This window comes from Carettochelys insculpta, chromosome 13 (genome assembly GCF_033958435.1).
Source record: "Carettochelys insculpta isolate YL-2023 chromosome 13, ASM3395843v1, whole genome shotgun sequence".
Classification (NCBI taxonomy): domain Eukaryota; kingdom Metazoa; phylum Chordata; order Testudines; family Carettochelyidae; genus Carettochelys; species Carettochelys insculpta.
In genome coordinates, this window is record NC_134149.1 from 37,955,422 (window position 1) to 37,972,921 (window position 17,500).

Genomic DNA, 17,500 nt, shown 5'->3' on the forward strand with positions numbered 1-17,500 from the left:
TGACTTCGGGTTTCATCAAATGGATCATTTATTGCAAATCGCAACTTTCGCAGGCTGGATGAAATCCTGGCCCGCTGCCATGAGCACCTGCCAAGTGGATTGACGGTTTATTTCATAAACAAACACATTCAAATTTGCATTCACATTCTCTTTTTTCCATCAGTTTTTTTTTCAGACAATCTTTCTTCCCTTTTTTCTCAACCAGCTTTGGATAAGACAAGGCGGGGTTCAACTTTCCTGTGCAGCAGTGAAGACTGTAGAACAAAACTGTTTGCCAAAGGGGGTTCCACAACACCCTCAGCTCCATGGCAACTAGACAGACAAACAAAGTCACCCAGCCCAGATTGGCTTGGGGATTTGCCTATTTATCTAATAGCCCAGAAATCCACACAGGGAGAAGAATGGTTCTATAGCCTAAGGTCACAACTCCTGCCTAGAAGCCATAGTAACAGCCACTGACTACCATGCAAGCATCCTGATTACTTCTGGACTGGATCTCACAGTCCCCAGGTAAAATTCACACACTAAAAAGGTTTACTCAAGCTTTGTGCAAGGGACTTTAATTCAACCCTCAAATGTATTTATCCTTTGCATCCCATGATTTTTAGGTTGTTCCAGGTTTCTGATCAAGAATTATTGCGCTTCCTGAGATTTTGGATCGAGTAATTGAAAATGTTTCTATCATAGTGGTGACTGCCAGGTCTCAGTCATTGGCATATGAGATGACCTTGTGAAAGTCACAAATGAACTCTGTCCCTCAATGTTCTCATCTGTAAAACTGGGATACTAGTTGTTATCTCCTTTATAAAGCACATTGAGTTCCTGTGATGAAAAGTGCTAGGAAACCAGCTATTATTATTATTATTATTATTATTATTATTATTATTATTATTATTATTATTATTTATTTTTATACGGTAAAAGAACCAAACAAAAAGCTTGCCTTTAATCCAACAATTGGCTGAGCAGGCTGCATGAATGGCCCATCTTCATTTCATGGGTATGCAGCAGCCTGCACTGCACTGGGGTTCCACCAACCTGATTGATCTCCACCTCCCATTCACCGTTCACAGAGTGGGGAATCAGAGCCCCACACTTCCTACTCCTCCCCTTCCTTCCCAGCACTTCTGGAGACCGTGAAGTTGCTAATTCACATTCCATCCCTGATCCCCCAACCCTTGCAGAGCTTGGACAGCTGTAAACAGCTTGACTAACCATGGGCCGCAGGTTGTCCACCTCTGCCTTTATCAGTTCATGAGAAGTCTAGAAACTGCAAGTTCACAGACACCTTAAACAGCTACCTTTGTGTACACAAGTGATTTCTGAGTACATTTTAAGCACTGTTGTCATGAAAGAATTTATTCCAAAAGCATTGGTCTTGATAGGAATATTACAGGGGAGTTCATATACCCAAGGTACAAACATGTTTCCGTAATGCCCTTAATTTATCAGGTGCAAGGGTGAAAATAGCCAACTAATTCCAAGTGAACTCCAGGGGAATTAATGTTTAATATGCAGTAAAAATTCACTACTATATTAAAGCCACCCATCTGTACAAATCTACAATGTCAATATCATCCTCTTCACTTTTAGGCTATGTCTACATTAGCACAGATCTTCAAAATGGCCTAGGAATAAGGGGATTTCGAAGTTCCCGGGGTCCTTTCGAAAAGGATCCCTGTCTGGATGAGCTGCGCGGGAGTGAAGAGCTGCAGCCAGCAGCATGCTAATGAGACACTGAATATGCATTTCACCGCCTCATTAGTAATCTTCAAAATGGCCATGGAAATGGCCATTTTGAAGATTTCTGCTAGTGTAGACATAGCCTTAGTCTGCATGAAATAGTTGTACGTAGCAGATACTTTGTGTGTTGTATGCAAACTGATAAATTTGTATAAACTGAATGAATAATAATTGCAACAGTGCAACATTTCTTCCAGCAGAAACGGAACAGTGCTTAACTCCTGCAATTTTTTTCTAACTTGTTTGCACATTTTCTAAGATTGTCACCATTTCAAAATATTTTCTCCTCAAGGAGTATGGTGACAGAGAAATGTTAAAAGTACATGTCCACCCACTGAGCAATCAAGCAATAATTTTACTCTGTGGACAAACTTAAATCTTGGTAACTTGTTGCCTTGATCAGAATACTATAAATCAATCTCAATAAATAGTTTTTCTTACCAAACTAAAAATAGCTGTGAACATAACAACAATGCCCAGATCAAGTGATTTTTCACTGTTGTGTTTATTTTGGTAAAATTATATGAACATTATTAGGACAACTTCATTCTTTGACACAACAATAAACAGGTTCATGCAAGTCCAGGTGAACATTCCACCAATATATTCTAGATAGTATACAAATGTCAATTACATCCCTGATGCACTTAGTGTATCAGCATATTTTACAGAATTTAAAAAAAAACCTACCTGGTAGCTTAGCTTTTGCATACAACATTTGCTGCTCTAGATGACTGATCCAAAGCCCTTTGAAATCAACAAACAGACTCTTTGTTTGTGTCAAAATGGATATGACGCAGTGGCCATGTGGTGTTAAAGGACTGGAGTATGATTTTACTTGCATGCATAATACACATAATGCTCATATTAGTAAAAAATGTATTTATTAACATTTGTAGATAAAGTTACCATATAAGAAAGTGTTCAAAGTGCTAGTGTTTGGTGGGGTGAAGAGGGAGTGGAATCTTGACCCACAATACTAAGTACATCCATTATATGAGGTTTTTCTGCTGTATAAAATTACCTAAAGTTATGGCTGATTAATACTGGATTCTTCAAAATTCCTGCTGATGAAAAAGATACAGGAGCACTTGGATTTTTTTTATATAGATTAGTTTGAAACATACAATTCTTCACCAACATATCTAAACTAGAAAAAGGCAAGACTCATAGGTTTATCCATTGTGATGGTTTATGCTTGCTAATGCTGGTTTGTTCTCCCTGGGTAATTCTGTGCTTTGCTTCAGTCTCTTATTAATGGACAGATGGAACGGAGACATCATTTCTTCTGGGAGATCATTTCACAGTATAATTGATCTCGCCACCAGGATTCTTTCTATCTTATATTTATTTTAATTTTTTCCTGGCTATGTCTTACCCTAATACTCCCAACAACATTCTGCAGAACAGTCTATGCAATTAGTCTCCCTCCTTGGTGGTTAGACTCTTAATTACTTGAGAACTGCTATATCACCTTAGTCATCAAAACACGGGAGACTAGGCCAGACTTAGAGCTCAGTTATACCATTGTAAAATGAGGAACACTTCCCTCCTATCATTGGAGATACTCTGGTTTTACCCCACTAAGGCCACATCTACATTAGCCGGCTATTTTGAAGTAGCAGGGTCAAATTCAAAGTAGCGTACATCGCATGTATACATGCCATGGGCTACTTTGAACTTGACATGGACATTAGGTGCGGCGATGTTGAAACCACTATTCCTATGAGAAGTTGAGAACAGAGTCCTACTTCAATATCTAACATCGAAGTTGGACATGTGTAGAAGATCTGTGTCCCGCTACTTCGAAATAGTGGGGTCCGCCATGGCGGCAATCAGCTGGGACACTGAGACATGCTGTCCAGCCCCTGCGGGGCTCTACAAGCTCTGCACTCAGCAGCTCTTAAAAGCCGCACGGACCAGGAAACCCCGTGGCAGGAAGCTGAGAGTGTGCAGGCAGCAGCCATCACACATGGCCGCTCTGCATGCTCCAGAGACACCTCCTGCAGCCTCTGAGCACCATGGCCAGACAGCACCCAGACAAGTGGTCCCCAGGCTCTCCCTCCAACTGCCCCCATGGCTCACAGGCCTCCAGACAGAGAGGCAGGAAGCAGGGCCCTTTATCGACCAAAGCTGAGCTCTGGGACTGCTGGGGCTCTGGAGTGAGGAGGTGCTCCATGCAATGGGGAGCAAGCAGCACAACACAGCCACTTTCACCCGGCTGGCCAAGCGCCTGGCCACCTGGGGTCACCCTGCCCACACTCCTGACCACGTCAGAAGTAATGTCTAGGAGCTGCGGCAAGGTTACGCCCAGGCATGGGACTCAGCCAGCTGGTGGGGGATCACTCTCGCCACTTGGCCCTATTACCAGGAGCTCAGGGCTATCCTGGCCCCCCAGGGCACCTCCTTCCCCGCACTACCCCCGGCCATCCTGGGCACCACAGTTGAGGAGTCCCAGCAGGTCTCAGAGCAGGAGCCCGATCCTGAGGCCAGCTCCACACCGCTGGGCCTGGTGCCAGGCCCTGAGTCAGTGGGGTCAAGCGAGAAGGGTGAGTTTATGATTGACCTCCCCTCTTGCAGATCCATCCAGGCATCTGCCCAACAGGTGTCCCCCAGCTGTGGCAATGGACCATCAGATATGTACCCCACAGGGCTCTCACCCTCAAAGCATGGGGCAGGGTCACCATACACAGCTGTGCCCCCACAACCTTCCAGACCCTGGCCCACTAGGGCCTAGCCACAGCACGAACCTGGGATGGCAGCATGGTCACCAGTGCCCATCAGCACCTGCTCCTGTGGACAGCGCCACACTCATCCCCCATCCAGGACCAGCATCTGAAGAAGTGAGTTAACTCACGAAAGCTCATGCTCTAAACTTTTCTGTTAGTCTATAAGGTGCCACAGGACCCTTCGTTGCTGCTACTCATCCCCCATGGGGAAGAAGTAGGGGGCAGAACACACATGGACCATGCCTACAGGGACACTGCACCCACAGATGAAGGACAGGGGAGGGGGAGCTGGTATCCAAGGGGGTGTGAGACATGTGGCTACAATCAGTACTCAAAGCCCTCCTCCCTCTTCCCCTTTGCTTCCATAGCCGCACCATCTGAGGGCCAGAACAGTCTCGCTGCATCCGTGGTGCCAGACAGCCCCCCCAGGGGCATCAGACTACGCCAGCCCACTGGGACAACCACCAGTGCCAGAACCGGCCTGCCCCTGCCAGAGCCAGGAGTGAATGGCTGTCGACCCCCATGCCCTTGAAACTCTCCAGCACCAGGAAGGGGGGGCTGCCTGGTGCCAGGAGGCCTGGGTGGAATTCATGGCCACCTTCAATAGGGTGGCCACTTCCTTTGAGGTGTTGGTGGCCCAGGTGCCACCCCTCACCAACCCCCTGCTGCTGCTGCCCCACCTGCTAGACCCCAAGGCAGGAGCCCACTGGGCCAATCTCTGGGCCAAGGACCCACCCCAGCCATACATCCTGGTTCTCCCTTGCTCCAGCTGGCTGCACCGGGGACCTTGGAAAGGGTGGGGTCCACAACCCGGACCCAGCAGGGGTCATGCCCATCTACCCCCGCACCAGATGGGCCAACAGCTAGGCCTTCCACATGCCCCCCCTCATTTATATAGTTATTCCCCCCTCGTGTATATAGTTGTGATTAGTGTCTCCAGAATCATAAACAACCAGTTCTAATAGTCACCAATATATTTACAGTTTTATTGTTCACAAATTCGTGTCACATGTGCTTGTCGGGGGGGGGGGCAGAGTGCAGGAGACTCAGTCGGGTGGCCAGGGTGGCACTCACTGGTTCCCCCGATCAAAATATTGCCACAGGACCTCCTGGCCCCAGACCTCCTCATGGTGGTCCTGGTGGCTCGGGGCAGCAGCTGGCTGGGGGTAGCCTGTGCCAACCTCAGCCTCCCACCCCTGCACAAAGGCCTCCCCCTTGCTTTCCAGCAGGTTGTGGAGAATGCAGCAGGCACCTACATCCGGGAAGATGTTCAGAAGGCCCACATCCAGGTGGGTGAGGAGGCAGCACCACTGGCCCTTGAGGTGCCCAAAGGTCCACTCAACCCCCTGCCGAGTGTGGTTCAGCTGGGCATTGTAGTGCTCCTGGCTGGCACTGAGGTGGCCCATTTAGGGGCACATGATCCAGGGCTGGAGAGGGTAGGCCACATCTGCCACCAGGCAGAGGGGCACGGTGGTATCTCCCAGCTGGATCTCCCTCTTGGGGACATAGATCCCCACCTCCAGCCTGTGGCACAGGCCTGAGTTCCAGAATACAGGGGCTTCATGGGTGCTGCTGAGCCAGCCCACATACACATCCTGGAACCGGTCCCGGCTGTCCATCACGGCCTGCAGGACCACCAAGTAATAGCCCTTCCTTCCGGTTTACATATTGCCCTCCACCATGGTCCAGGGCATGGATAGGGATGTGGGTCCCATTGAAGGCCCTCAAGCAATTTGGGAATCCCACTGTAGCAAAGACCAAGACGTCCATGTCCAGGTACCCGACTTGGATGACCCTCTGGAGCAGCAGGCCATTGAGCGCATGCACTACCTGCGGGGAGGGGACATGGGCACCTGTGAGGGTGTGCAGAGTGTGCCCAGCCACCCCACCCTGTCCTCCCTCCCTGGGCCCCCTGGATCCCTACTCTAGGTCTCCCTCCCCACCCCTGCCACCCCCCTCAACCTAGGCCCCCACCCCTGCACCTCTCCCTGGCCCCCCCCAGCCTGGCCTCCCTCCTCGGCCCCTAAACCCCCAGTGGGTGCATGTCCAGGCCTCCTTACCTCTATCATGATGGCCCCAACTGTGGCCTTGCCCACATCAAATTGGTGGCCCATGGAGCAGTAGCTGTCTGGCATGGCCAGCTTCCAGACAGCTATTGAAACCCTCTTCTTGATGGTAAGGTGCACCACATCCATGTGTCCTGGTGCCTCAGGGCAGGACTCTGCCACTGGAAGGGCTCCATAAAAGTCTGCTGCCACATGAGGAAATTCTGCAGCCACTGGTTATCACCCCACTCCCTCATGACCAGGTGTTCCCACCACTCTGAGCTGGTGGAATAGCTCCAGAGCTGGTGCAGCACCCAGCGAGGGAGGGTGAAGGAGAGCCCGATAGTCTGGGGAGTCCCCTTCTGCCCCCAGGGAGGGATCCCTGCCAAGAGCTACTGGGCAGCTGCCCATGCAGCATCTAGCATGGTGCCTGCTCTGCAGCTGACAGCCTGAAGGGTTTCCAGCTGCTGTACATCCATGTCTGCAGGCATGGGGTCTGTGAGGCTAGTGGAACCTCCGTGGGACTTGTGCTGTGCAGGCCAAGCATGTTTGGGAGGGGCCCTTTAAAGGATCAGCTAGCTGTTGCCTCTGAAGGGCTAGTCCGCCCTGTGACCCCATCCACAGGCTTTTCTGGCCCCTTATTTGAAAAGGGGCCATTAGTATGTGTAAACACTCCCTTTCTGCGTCCGGGGCAGCCCCTTTTGGTGCACCACATCGCTACTTCAACATTGTACATCAACAGCGCCAACCCAGGCAGGTGTGTAGGCACTATACATTGAAGTAGAGTATTTTGACATCCCTACTTCAAAAGATCCTACTTTGAAGTAGTGTTCTAGTGTAGACATAGCCTAAATGAAACAAAAAATTGACCAACTGAGTTGTTTTAAATGTTTCTGCATGATAAGTTTGTCCCTTTCTATGCCATTAGTAATTGAGAGGAGGGGCTTGTTAATTATTTTTAATTCTTACTTTATTAGTGACCATATAGGTGAAGATGGTTACTCAGAAATTTCTGTTAATCCGTAAATACAGTCCAAAACACAGAAATTACTTGATCCATTATTGGCATAATTTTAAAATGTATTTCCAGAAGTTACAGAACCATCACTTAAACTGCTGCCTGGATCTTGTTATTACTACTACATCTGAGCAGATAAGTATGTCAGTGAATTACACATTTACTAGGAAAAATCCTGTGCTCAAATGCACCTCTGCAATTCAACAGCCTCAATTTTGCCTGGCTACATTGTGTGTTACTGGGCACATTAGCCGCGTCTACACTAGCCGGCTATTTCGAAATAGCCGGGCCAACTTTGAAATAGCGCCCGCCGTGTCTACACACACTGTGCGCTATTTCAAAGTTGAAACCAACGTAAGGCGGCGAGATATCGAAATCTCTATCCCCATCAGAAGATGGGAATAGTGCCCTACTTCGACGTTGAACATCGAAGTAGGGCATGTGTAGACAATCCACATCCTGCAACATCGAAATAGCGGGGTCCTCCATGGCGGACTTCAGCTGAGGGGTTGAGAGACACTCTGTCCAGCCCCTGAGCTCTCTGGTCGCCGCATGCAGCAGCCCCTTAAAGCTCCCTGCCCCCTTATTTCCTGTGGCAGGAAGCTGAGAGTGTGCAGGCAGTAGCACAGACACGTGCACAGCCTGCACGCCCTCCAGATGCCCCTATCCACCACCCAGCACCCATGGCAGCCAGCCAGCCCCGCCACCCACCCACAGGGCAACCCCCACAAGGGGACCCAGGGCTCCCAGCCATCCAGCCAGCAGGGGAAGAGGCTGCAGGGCCCCTCCTGGTCAGATGCCGAGATCCGGGACCTGCTGGGGCTCTGGGGTAAGGAGGAGGTACTCCAGGTAATGGGGAGCAAGCGGCGGAATGCAGATGTGTTCGCCCAGCTGGCTGAGGGCCTGGCTACCCGGGGTCACCCTGTCTGCATTCCTGACCATGTCAGGAGTAAGGTCAAGAAGCTGCAGCAGGGTTACGCCTGGGCCCGGGACACGGCCAGCCGGTCTGGGGCCGGCCCCGCTGCTTGCACCTTTTACAGGGAGCTCAGGGAGATCATGAGCCCCCAGTACACCACCTCCCCCTGGCCACCTTTGGCACCTCAGCCGACGAGTCCCGGCAGGCCCCAGAGCCAGAGTGAGGCCCGGAGGCCAGCCCTGCACCCCAGGGGCCCTCAGAGGAGCCCACCCCTGGGACAGCAGAGGAGGAGGAGGAGGGCTCAAGCGACGGGGGACTCCTCATTGACCTCCCTTCCCACAGCTCCAGCAGGGCGTCCACCCGACGGGTGTCCCCTGACCGTGGGAGCAGACCATCAGGTATGTACCCCGGGTGCACCCCCGGGTTAAGAGGCGGGGACAAGGGACATGACCAGGGCCCTCCAAACACCCAGCCAGACCACGGCCCTGAGGACAGCAGTAGCACATCCCTCAGAGCCCGTCAGCACCTGCCCCCCAGGACAGCGTCATGCCCCATCCCTGGGGATAGGGAGGAGCAGAACCTCAAAAGGTGTCCCCCCTGGGGGGGATACTAAACCCATCATCAGCATCTCTGGGGGACAGGGGTGGGGAAACAGCAGCAGAGGGGTGGGGGGGATATGAGCCATGGGTCAGGGCCCAAACTAATGGCTGTGTCCGCTCTTCCCCACTCTGTTCCGCAGTGGCACCATCTGAGGGCCTTGACAGCACAGGCGCTGTGTCTGTTGTGCCGGACAGCCCACCGGGGTCATTGCATCAGGGCAGCCCAGTGGCAGAGCAGGGACCAGACACACTGCCAGAGCCATCCACGGGCCTCCGCTGACCCCCAGCTCCTTCCCACCCTCCAGTGTCAAGTGGACATTTGGGAGCGCCGACTGCACATGGAGGAGCCCCGACTCCACCTGCCAGAGCAAGCGCTGGCTGGCGCCAGGAGGCTTGGGGGTCCTTCATGAGGACATTCGAGCAGATTGCTGAGCACATGGCATCCCCTGCCACTCCGGCCACCGTCCCTCCGAGCCGCCCTCCATCTGTCTTGGAGCCTGTCGTGGAGGGGGACTGTGGGCCTCAGGAACCAGACTGGCCATACCTGCTGGTTCTTCTGACCCCCACCCAGCCTCGACGGGGCCTCCGGCCCAGACATGGGTTGCACTCCCCACACCGGGTGCTGGACGCTAGAGGTGAAGGAGGCCAAGGTCTGGGCCCCCCATGCCCCCCTTTGTACATATCCCCCCACATTAATTGTACATAGTTGCCTTGTCCCACCCTCCTTTAGTAGCTGGTACCCCTCCAATATACATAGTTACCCATTAATGTAAAAGTTCATCATTTTGTTTTCAAGAAGGTTTAGTTTATTTACAACAAAATAAATGTGTGGTGATGTGTGCTCTTCGGTGCTCAGTGGTGTGGGCGTGGGGGCAGGTGGTGTTGTGGGAGATGTCGGGGGGCAGTGGGTGGCTCACCAGCTGGCCCTGCTAGCGTTCACCCCGCAGGCTGGTCAAAATGGGCCCGCAGGACCTCCCAGACCCAAGTCCCCTCAGGGTCGACTTGGCGACTGGGGGCAGCAGATGGCTGGGCGTAGGCTTTGCCAGCCTGTACAGCCCAGCCCTGCACAAATGCCTCCTGCCTGCTCTCCACCATGTTGTGGAGTGCGCAGCACGTGCCCACAACCTGGGGGATGTTGGGGAACCCTGCGTCCAGGCAGGTGAGGAGACACCTCCAGCGGCCTTTGAGGGGGCCGAAAGTCCTTTTGACCACCTGGCACGCATGGTTCAAGCGGGTGTTGAACTGCTCCTGGCTGGCACTGAGGTGGCCCGTGTAGGGGCGCATGAGCCAGGGCCGGAGGGGGTATGCCACATCTACAATGAGGCAGAGGGGCACGGTGGTGTCTGTCAGAGGGATCTCCTTCTGGGGGATGTAGGTCCCTGCCTCCAGCCGGCGGCACAGGCCCGAGTTCCAAAACACCCGGGCATCGTGGGTGCTGCCAGGCCAGCCAACATATATGTCCAAGAAGCGGCTCTGGCTGTCCACCATGGCCTGGAGGACCACGGAATGTTAGCCCTTTCTATTCAGGAAGCGTCCTCCACTGTGCTCCGGGGCACGGATGGGGATGTGGGTCCCATCCAGAGCCCCAAAGCAATTAGGGAACCCCATGTTGGCAAACCCCACGATGGCCACATCTGGGTCCCCAAGCCGCACAAGCCTGTGGAGCTGCAGGGCATTCATTGCGCAGACCACCTGCAGGGGAAGGACATGAGAGAACCTGTGAGGGGTGTGTCTGGCCCTCCCCTCTGGCTCCATCCCGGGGTCCCCCTTTCCCCCGGGCTCCACCGTCCCCCTCGTCTCTCCCACTCCCTCTGGAGTCCCCTTATCTCCATGAGGACAGCCCCAACAGTGGCCTTGCCCACACCGAATTGCTGTCCTATGGATCGGTAGCTGTCTGGAGTGGCCAGTTCCAGACAGTGATGCCGACCCATTTCTCGATGGCAAGGACATGTCACATGGGGGTGTCCTGGTGCCACAAGGCAGGGGTGAGCCACTGGCAGAGGTCGAGGAATGTCTGCCTGCTCATCCAGAAATTCCAGAGCCAGCGGTCATTGTCCCACTCCCCAGGCACCAGCCGTTCCCAGTCTGTGCTAGCGGGGTACCTCCATAGCTAGCGGCGGGGAGGCTGGGAGGCCTACATGGTCTGCGGAGGCTTCTTCATCCCCTGAGGACAGCTCATCTTGTTCTAGTAGAAGATGCTGAGCTGCCTCCTCCATGGCACCGAGCAGGGCGACCACTGCTCCAGGGGCAGGTGTGTGGGCCTCTGTCTGCTGCTGCTGCTGCTGCTGCTGCTGGGTGTCCATGCTGCTTGCAATGGGTGCAAGTGCTTGTGGCTCTGCAGACCTCGTGCTGTGCAGGCCAAGCCTGCCTGGGAGCGGCCCTTTAAGGGAGCAGCTTGCTGTTGCCCCGGAAGTGCTAGTCTGCCCTGTGACCCTGTCCGCAGCCTTTCCTGGCACCTTTATTTCGATTGGGGCTGCTTTCGTCTGTAGACGTTCCACTGCGTCGCCTATTTCGATGTAGTGCTGTCCTACTTCGACGCTGAACATCCACGGCAGCAGCCGTGGAGGATGTGTGGATGCTACTCATCGAAATAGCTTATTTGGATTTTGCTACGTCGAAATAAGCTATTTCAATGTAACGTCCCAGTGTAGACATATCCATTGTGTGTTAATTTCACGTGTTTTAGATAAATGGCAGGATTGTAACTTTTAGAAGGAAGAAATATATCCTTTGTATAATCTCAAGATAGTAGTTGAATTGGCATGCAATTTTATCGTAAAGACTTGCTTTTAATATACATAATAAACCAATTATTACAACTGCATTAATCAATATGTTATTAAACTACAGCGATTATATAGGTTGTACTATCCTGGTCCAGCACCCTCTTGACCTGACCAGTCTCAAAGAAGAGTTTGCCAGACAAGGGGAGGTCAATGATGCCCCCTCTTTTGCCAGCTTACAGGATCTCCTGTGGAGTGCGGCAGGGAGTAAGGCACAGCCTCCTGGCTGCTGGCTTCCCTTCACTGCCACCCCACCAGTTCCAACATTGGCTGCTCTGCTGGTCCCAGCCAAACTCCTGCCCCCAAGTACCAGTTTCCCAGAGTCCACTGCTTTCTGGCCATGCCACTGAACCCACCCCCAGCTTTGCTGCAGGTCCCAGCCCTGGCACCCCAGCCCTGACTGTGATCCTGGTTATGCTAGTGGCCCCGGACACCACCCCTGCTCCTGGCTGCACTGTCATCCCAGCTCCTGCTGCCAGCTCCCCATACTACCAGAGTTTCAGCGAAACCCACTCCCACCTGCTGGGGCTCTCTGATCCAGGGGACTACCAGACCACAGCTATTGCCAGGCTGCAGAGGTTCAACCTGTATTAAGTACTTATTCATAAATAGTTTATCTGACTCATTAGTTATAGGGGAGCAGTACAATGTTTTCAAGGGAATATCAATGGTTGTTAACAGACACCAGTGGACAAAGATTCTATGATTACTTATATATGTTTCTGTAATTAAAATTAATCCCTTTTGAGCACTGGCTATAAATCTCCTTTTCTTCTGGTACACAGACAATTCTAGCATTGCTGATGTCTCAGGGGATTACCTGAGGCTGGAACCTAGTCAGATAATAAAGGAAGTCACATCTTGTAAACACAAACTGAAGCAAAACTAAAACATTAGTATGAAGGTTGCATGGTAGGCTAGGGAAAGCAAAAGAGATGTTAGACAAAACGCTAGAAAATGTACTGAGAGACAAAGCCTGCCTTTGATTGTCTAATATGTTTTTTTTTTCATCACTGGGAGGATTTTGATACCCTTACTCGTTCAGTCAGTGGTTCTGCACAGTGTCAGTTATGACCCACGGGTTTTGTGCCTGGGGCCCGCAAGGTTCATGGGAGCCATTATGCTCCAACCCTCCACTTGGCAGCTTTCTGGCAATAGCTTATCTGAGACCCACAGAGTCCAATAAGAGGCTGCACCCACAACATCAAATTGGTAGAGTCCCAAGGCAACTGCTTGGCCTGCTGACTGTCTTAAACCAGCATCAAAACCAAGTCTGAATAAGAGAACTCTGCCCCTGTTCCTACCATCCTCCATTCCCTTAGCTTCATCTCCTAGTATTCCAAACCCCATGTTGGTTCCTGACATGTAACCTGCAGTACCTACCTCCAGTTTGTCTCCTGCTTCTGACCCACTGGTATTTTGACATGCTGACTATTTCTTGACCAGTGATTCTGATCTTCAGTTTATCTCCTGCTTCTGATGTCTTGGGACTGGGACCTGGATGAGTCTTGACTCCTGTCCTATAACTGCCAATTCTGGCTCTGACTTCTAAGTATGCCCCTCTGGATCTGGCTGTTACAGCCAGGTATTAAGATTAAGGATTCATGAAACGAGATGTAGGAAAATGCAAAGCAGTCTCTATATAGGAAATAATCCATTGGGATTATTTATGATTATTATGACAATAATTTCCCCAGGCCAGACTCTAAAGTGTCCCTTCATCTGTAATTAAGTTTGCTTCCAATAACAAAAATTTCTTTCAGTCCGTAAATTTCAGTCTGAATATTACACAGTTATCTATGTTCTTGTAAATTGGTATCTTGATCTTGAGGCTGTACTCCTATTCTACTCTTTATTTTTCATTGTTAATTGTGTCCCTTTTTGTTTAACATTTTATCATCTGCTGACTTTGTCTATTTGTTTCCCTTCATATTAAATGAGCTTCACAATTTAATAAATACTCCAGGAAAAAAAATAGTCCTAGTTGGATACGTATGTAGCTGCTTCTGTTCTCTTAAGACTCTGAGCAGTAATGTAGCACAGAATAAAACCAAACTATGGGTTAGTTAGAATCTTCCTCTGTTCATGAACTACCTCCTTTAGTTATACTGATAAGTCATTATAAGATAGTGTTCAGGATCTATTTGTTTATAATTTGGTAATTTTTTTTAAAAAAGTGTATTTTGTGATTTTTACACCTCTCAGCTAGACTCCTCTATTCTAGCTCATGATGCATCAATTGCTTCTAGGGTTACCAAGTAAAAAATACAAAAAATTGGGACAGGGTGGAAGGCAATAGATACCAATATAAGAAAATATCAGGATTGTCCCTATAAAATCAGAACATTTGGTCACTTTAGTAGCAAGAACTATAACTCAGAACTAAGAGCGCCCAACACAGAGGTGATATGTAGATTATATATCAGGAAGTAGCTGTAATTTCTAAAAAAGTCTTCATTTTGGTAACATGAATGCTAAAAGTTGATGAAGGAGATATATGCTACTCTAGCTGAGACCTCTGAACTTGTCCCACCTCTGATGATGGATTGCAAAGACACTATGCCCTCTTTTGTAAATAAAGTTTGGTTATTATGAGGCTTGGAAAACTGCCATCCCAAATTTGTAGCCACTTGTGGATACATTGAATGGCAACATGTAGACAGACTCCACATATTCTGTTTTTTTCAAGTTTGTGAACTAAATTTATTCATCTACTAATAAAAATCCTTTTAGCAGAACCAGTCACTCAGCAGTTCTTCCACAGGAGAGACTCTAGTCCTTTAGTGGCACTGCTATTTTTCATCAAACATTCTTGTTGACATAAGGAAAACTGTGCTGGAGTCACTTGAAATGTTTCCTGCTATTTCACAGAAAATTCCATCAATCGGAATTACAACACGTTGTCCTGCTGCTGAGGCAAGAACTTTATGAAGTGTCAGCTCTGTACCAGCAGGGATCCTTGGTTCTCGAGAAATATTCAATCACAAGTCAACTTTTGCACCAATCCAAGCTCTAAGTGCTCCCAAAAGTTATGCTTTGTACCAATTTTAACCAATCTTCACGTACCTGGTCCTCCCACTCAGGATTTTAAGCAACATCATATTTTATTTGATTGAATGGCCCAGTCTGAATTTTCCACTGTAATGAAAAAAAAAAAACAAATACAGAATATCCTAGTTGTTTTATAACCCTCGAGCAGTATCCATTTTGAATTAAATTAAGTTGAGCAAGAGTAATTTCAGTCTTTCAAAACTACTATTTTCATTTTTCTTTGTTTTTTTTGGACACCTCAAACTCAAATTACTTTCACTAGCCTGTAGGCTTTCTTTAGACACTATTTCCAGTGTGGGATGCATACTGTCTGTATATATACTGCATAAAACAATTGGTAACAGCAACAAGAATATGCTAAATATGTTAATATTGATTATTTCCATCCTTCTCTATGCTGTTTTTATACTTCTATTTACACAAAACTGATATTTTGGGGGGAAAAGTGAGTGAGCTAATAGTTTTATGGTAAATAATATGAAGATTCACTTTTTCCCAGCTTCTAATACGTTGATATTTGTTTGGCAGTCTAGACAGAACTTTCGTTCTTTGAGCCATTTGTTTTATTTGTTTGTGCGGTTTAATGGCAAATCACTGTAGGTGAAGAAGGGAAGTTCCCATCAATCGTATTTTAAATTGATATTAAAATGTTACTAAGTAGAGTTTTCTTATTTATTTCAGTAAAATAATCCAGAAGGAGAGGGCAACATAAAATGCCTTTGCCTTTAAAAATATCACTTGTTTGCCAAGCACTTTTTAAAGAATTTCCCAGAACTGTAAAAAAATCAACAGTCAGCAACAGTTTATTTGCAAACAAAACTCTTACGTTGTTCACTGACTTTACTATACTATTATAGGCTAAATTCTCCAAGGATTATACCCTGAAAATGTTTTCTGCAAGACTTCTTGCACCTGCAATATGCTGCTTTTTAAAACAAGTAGTGTTTTAAATCATGGCACTTGCTTATCTCATCTGCCTGCAGCTTCAAAAGAAATTGATTGAGGCTCCTGGGTAATCTGAACTGCTAATTACCTGCAAAGATTTGGGATGGGTGTTCATTACTAGAATTAATTTAGTGCACAATAAAGACTGATGGTTCATTGCAGAAAACCAAAATTAAGTTTATTTTAACTGGGTCCTAAGTGGAGCATCACTGCTTCAGAAGGAAGGGGAAACAAGACAAAATCATGTGGGGAACAGGATGAAGGAGCAGGGAGAGGACAAAACATGAAAAAAATGGTAACAGTGAAAAGACTGGTCATGAAACTAAAGATGAGCATCTTTCACCCCCACCTCATCAGCCTAAAACTGACACATATCAGAAAGATCCTTACATCTGACCCTTGATTTACAGACAAAGTTAACTGCAAAAATGAAAAAAAGAGCCTGATTTACAGTGAAGACCAAGAACTTTGTTCAGACAAGAAATAAGCATATACAAGAGTATGGCCAAGACCAGAAACGTGCTTGAAATACTCTTACCTGATTCAGATGGAAGATAACAGCAAGAAGACCTAAGCATAGAAACTTCCAACAGCTGGAATTACTGCAGGCCTCAACAATGAAATTGCCCTGTCAATAAATCAAATCTGCCAATATAATGTTATGGAACCACATGAATTGTGGACCAAATTCTTCTTTATTTATGGAATTTTAAAATGAAACAGTTCAAACCATTTTGAATGAATAGGTTAGTCACATGTTAAGAATTGCCTTTGATCAATCCGTTATGGTAATCTTTTTTAGACATATATTGTAAATAAAACCCCATTTTGAACTGTACTAACTAAACTGCAAAAGCAACAAGGGGTCCTGTGGTACCTTATAGACTAACTATGTATGAGCTTAAGCTTTCATGGGCAAAGACCCACTTTGTCAGATGCCACAGATGCCTCATTGCTTTTGCAGATCCAGACTAACACGGCTGCCCCTCTGATACCTAACTAAACTGAACACTGTAACTAAAGTGACTCCATATTGTAACTGAAACCCCATTTTAAATTTGTCCTGCCTTTACTCTATTTATAGTTAGGAGTGTGTAATCTCATTTAAAAGTGTGATTGTGGATATATATATATATGCAATGGGATCAGACCCTGTGACAGTGACCAGCTGCCAGTACCACCTTGATGGCAAGAGGTGTGAGTCCTGTAAAAGAACCTACCCAAGAAAAACCAAGACAGCAGCCCCAGGAAGAAAAGAAGATTAAAGTCACATCTGTTGTTTACTGATGCTTCATGGTCAGAAAGTGCTCTGGGGCAGTGGCCCCGGACAGGATAGATAAAGTAAAACATATAAGAAGCTGAGTGCAAAACTATAGCATTGGGTCTTTCAGTTCTATTATCATCCTCCAGGAGCATCACTGTGCACCACTGGGACCCAGCTCCCCTCTTCATCTCTGGAGCACCCTGCCAGTGGATTAGCATGAGCAACTGAGCCTGGTAATTAGATTCCATCTGCAGAACTGTGTGTATGAGTGTATATAGGTGTGGTGCATAATTTTAGTAGCTACGGACAGTAAATTAATTCTGCATTCACAATCAATGTGACATAGTGCCTTATCCCCCAAATAAGACTCTGCCAGTTCTATTTCTCTACTTTACGATATGAGATGC